Raw genomic sequence first — 5,431 nt, 5'->3', positions numbered from 1 at the left:
AATCATAAAAATTTAAATTCAAAATCGCATATAGTTTTTAAGAAAATGTACCTTGTACCTGAACAAAGAGAGTTTTCGGAATAACGCAAAGAATTACAAGCTAGGTCTAAAAAACAAACTGCACATGCAATATCTGAGAATATTCCAGCTCCATATTCACTTTCCTCTTCTTCCTTGTGAAGCTGCTTCTTCTTTTCAAGTATTTTTGCCTTACTTAGTTTCCTTTTAACATCTCTAATGGCTTTCTCCGCTGCACGAATTCTTTCTTGTTCGGACGCTTTTATCTGCGGTGACCCAGATGGCAAAGAGACGCATGGACGCCACCAAACGTGCGCGAGCAGTTGCTACAACGGACAGTTAACAGGTTAATTCCCATGTGCAGCACATTAGCTTCACAGCTGACTACTCTCACATCCCGGACCTTACATGAAGAAATGTTCCCAAATCCCTGACAACTTTTTACCTTGCATTTTACTTTTTATTGGCCAATAAAACCTATTAATAAGAAAAAAATTGTTTTGTGTAATATTTGACTGAGAAATTACATGTGAACATTTTTGCTGCACATGGGACGCTGAAGTAATTTCTTCGTGATTACAATTGCTTCATGCCTAAATTTGGAATATTTTGGTAGGCCTTTATAAAATAAAACACATGCTCGAAATAGTGTACAAAATAATTTTTATTTATTCCATAATTATTAACAAATACCATGTAAATTACGTTTTTAAAGTAGTGGACACTACAATAAAACATGGTCAATGTACTGTTTTAGTATTACTAAAAAAGTGTTACAAATATTTTTCTACAAAACATAGTCAGTCTATTTCTTTAATGTTACTAAATGTCTTGAAAAAAAAAACAATCTGTGCAAATATTTACGTTGATGTCGCACCCCTGGCATGCTGTTTTAATTTGCTTTGTGTACTTTACGTGGTGGAGGGGGAAAGGGTTGCCAACTTTCAGAACCCAATAGTTTGTGGACAGTAACCATGTCCCAGACAACAAGGCAGTATATGTTAGAAAGCTATAAACATGCATCCTATCTGATTCATGCAGCTCCAAACACAGACGTGTAATGTGAGCAAATGTGCTGCACATGGGATATAGAATAATTCAAGCATGAAGCAAAAGTGATACATATGGGACATATGTAGTACTATCAAATTTAGTCTGGGTCTTAACCTGTTAAGGGAACCCCAGGGTGCCGCTCAGCATAATGCCTAACAATCAACCCGGGCCGCTCAAACCAATGCAAACCACTACCTCGTCTGGAAGGTCTCGGAACAGTAAAGACATTACCAGCCATAGCTGCCAAGATTCCTGGTCCACCAACAACTATATCCGTAATGGGCTCAACCATAACTGATTATCTTCATCATAGCGTCCACCCTACAAAGAAAGGTGTCGCAATCACCAGACCCTGGAGCGTGATCATGGTGAAGGCGCCTAGGAGCACATACAACTTGCTTTGTCCTGTCAGGACAAAAACCTCATGGGAATTACCCCCCACCCCCACAGTGCCTACACACCTCTTTACCACTACAAAATTTGGAGACGTGGCCGAACTCCTGATACTTGGAGCATCGTGACAGCCCCACAAAGTCCTTAACCTTGCAGGAATACCACGACACAAACAATCTATCCTTATCAACCAGAGTCTTCCGGACAGAGGAAGACACCTCCACAACAAAGTGATGCTTTGGACTACCCCTCTTGCCCTTCTTGAAAATAGGGCAACACCAGCAACCTTATTTGCAGTTGCAGAATCCACCTGAAAATTCGCACAAACGCAGTTGAATGGAAAAAGAGCAGAGCGACACAAAAACACGTCCTTCTCACCCGGCATCCACGGAGCAACATGGGCATCCCGGACAATGTCATATTTAACCTGTCTTTCAGCCGGACTCCTGAGTTTAGCGTCGAGAAGCTCGTTAAGTTGTCCTATCCGCATGGAATATTTTGCTAAGGACTTTGTCTATGAAAATGTATTAAAACGAAGTCTCTTCTCTTTAAAAATGGCACTGGAAGAGCTACATTAGAGGACTGAAGAAATTGATGAAAATGAAATGTCTGTCCGCTCCTACTTTACAGACGATGTGCCTACGAGATTCAGTAACTGTATTATTACTACTGAGCACGGCCTTCATCTTAATGCCTCTTTGCCTGTCGCTAAGAACAATATACCATGACTAGCTCGACTTGTAATCTGGAATTTCTAAGTGAGCGTTGACAGAGGGTTCATCACTCAACCGCCGAAATTCATAGCTATAACAGTTCAATGAATCCAATTTTATTGTTACTATCGTTAACTATGGCGGCATCAAGTGATCTACTCATGGCTATGTTCATCTCCATCGTCTAGACACAGGCGGCACCAGTTTACGATTTGGACGTCACGACGTCCTTAGTAACGAACCTTTAACCGGAGGCATCTTAAACTGAGGAAGCGTCGGTTAGGGAAGAATGGGTGCATTGAAAGGTGGTACATTTGACACATTGTACGCTTCCTTGCCTCAACAACACCTTTTTGTATCCTCTTCTTCCTTGAACAGAGGTACTTGGTAGTGAAGGCATATAAACGTCGTCATCCCAATGACTGGGGTTTCTTAGTTAGCACAAGAGGACTTTGGCTGAAATTTCTATAACTTTTTCCTTACACTGTTTTACATATTTATACATGTAAAAAAAGTTATACTTGTTTTAACAGTTACCCATATACTGTAGTAAAATAAATAAAAATAAAATTATTAATAAAATATACAATTCATTATAAATATCTACTAGCGAGCTCCATTATATTTATTTAATATAAAATAACATGAACGAGCAGAATAACATTTACAATATTTAAGTATAATCTAATTTTAAATATTTACTATTTACAAAATTAAAAAAAAAAAAAAACTACAATAAAACAAAACATTTTCTCTCATGCCAGTACAGTTACCCAGGATAAAAAAAAAACTACTTAATAAATACACTTGGACACAATTCATGCTGATTTGGTATCTGTAGACAACGTATACAGGTTTTTTTCATGTTCGTGATATTAGAATTGTTCGTTCTAATTGCCTGTCCATAATAAGATTGTAATATATCAATTGCTACATATGTAGAAATAGAATGTATTTATTTCCTCAAATTAAAATCCATGTTACTTTACATGGGCTTCACGGAGAGCCTGGAACACCTGGTCGCAGCATCCCTGATAGAAGAGAATGAATTGGAGTTGCTGAGCCCCCGATGGACAGTAAATAGAGATCCCAGATAAGAAAAGGGCTCGTCAATTCCGAAGTTACGGAGCGGGTCCCAATACAGGAGTACCCCGAGGGGCTCCTCAACCCCGGTCTTCGCTCGTCTCCTAACGAAAAAGACCCCGCACTTCGGAACAGATAGCTCCATGTTGAAACATGAAAAAAGCGGACACAACATAAAGAAGATTCTGGAGCTTAGCATCATCGGACCACATTAAGATGAGGTCATCGGCAAAGTCCAGTACTGGTACTCTGTGCTCACCCAAAGGGAATCTCACGCAGGAGCTCGCAAGATCCTCAAGGAGAAAATCAACGACAATATTGGTGATCAAGGATCCCCTGTTTAACACCCCGCTGAAGTCCAACATTGAACGCTCCACAGTTTTTGAAAGCGGTGGTCGCATTCCGGTAAATGGAGGAGATAATTTCCATCAACATCTCAGGGACCGACCTACCTCTCGGGGCCCTGTGGATAGCCTCAAGAGGAACGCTATCAAAGGCCTTGATTACATCAAGCTGAGCACACGCGACAGAAGACAGTTTACCACTACGAATGCATTCTTGAAAGAGAAAAAACATTGCCGAAGCAACCAATTTCCTCCACGAAGCCTTTCTGCCTCACAGATACACGGACAACCCGCCGGACATCGGCATCAACGAGGGCGCAGAACATCCTCGCAAGGGCCGTGACAATATCTTATGATGTACGTGTCAAATATTTGAAATGAAACTTTTATTATTCTTTAAAGTACTATTAGTTTTTACTGTAGTAAGCTATACATCTTTAACCATCCACCATATTTAAACTTGATAGCATAGTATCAATTTATCATTTTTCATTCCAATTTATCATTGGAACATCATTTTGAGATATAGAAGGGTTTTCTAGAAACATTTTAATCAAATCTGCGTAATATTTACAAACATGATTGCAGTACATTTTTTTTTACTAAGAACATGTTTAATTCTACCATTATTTTTATACAAATAAAATCTTTGGTAGGGGTAGTTTTTAAACGGCTAAGTGACTTTACACCACTTTTCCTTCAAGAGTTTTAAAGGAATCCTAAGAAAACAAAACATGTTTAATGATTGTTCGTTAGAAAAAAACTAGTTTTAATGTGATTTTTAACAGTTTTCAACAATGAACATGTTTTTCTCAAATAAAAATGTTAAACTGTTCTAAAAATTATTTTTTTATCATGTACATTAGCTTAGCACAATCCTTTTGCAGCTCAGTCTAGGTCTTAACAAAAATAAAAGTCACTAGTTTATTGGTCATCTTCTTCTACATCAGAAAGAGGTCCAGCTTCATCATTGACTTGATCAGATGATATAATATTTGTAAAATATCCATGGTGGACCGGAGGAATGTACGGAAGTAAATCCAACATATCCCGTTTTTTAGGTGGTAAGACTGGTTCGAGGTGCTTTGTACAGGCACTGCAATTGAACATTTTTAAGCAATGTTGGTCTTCCCTTCTGCTTGCTTGGAATGATACTGATTTAAGAAAATGCAATATCTTCATTTAGTGTTTCCTTGTAAAACTGTGAAAATGGCTCATCTTGTTTCACTCGAATTTACTACATTTTTAACCATGATACTGATTGATTATCTGTATTGGTTTTTTTTTTGTGATTGACTTAGTCAGATTTGTCAGATTTTTAAAGTCTTCTCTATACATTTTTGTGAAGACAAAATCTTTCTTCTTTCTGCACCGAACTATGACAGAAAACCAGTCTTCAGGTACAAAAATTTTCTTATCTTTTGAGTAAGTTTCAATAGACCCAAAGTCCGAGTCATTTGGCAAGAAAGAGTGGCCGCTTACCATGAATTTATGATATATTGTTTCAATATTATTTTCACTTTGAACTAACCGTGAAAAGGGCCAAGGCGAAATTCCAGTTCCTATTCTGGGCCGGTGCAGCTGTCACTGTACAATACAATGTGTTTTTGCATTTGCTGCACGTGATTCTATGTGCTTTTTGACACAGGCACTGATTTCCTGAGATCCTCTTGAGGCTGTTATTTCATCCCACCCATACACATACCCTAAGCCAGATGATAGCTCATGGCAGCCCAAGTTGTAAATGTACATATTACGTTTGTAATACGCTATAGATGTTGTTAGTTTTGGGAAAGCAAGCTCCCCCAGGGGCTCATAACTGTTATG

The sequence above is a fragment of the Homalodisca vitripennis genome, unplaced genomic scaffold, assembly GCF_021130785.1.
Source record: "Homalodisca vitripennis isolate AUS2020 unplaced genomic scaffold, UT_GWSS_2.1 ScUCBcl_229;HRSCAF=1714, whole genome shotgun sequence".
NCBI classification, from domain to species: Eukaryota; Metazoa; Arthropoda; class Insecta; order Hemiptera; family Cicadellidae; genus Homalodisca; species Homalodisca vitripennis.
The sequence above is the reverse complement of the archived record's forward strand: the minus strand, read 5'-3'. Positions refer to the sequence as shown.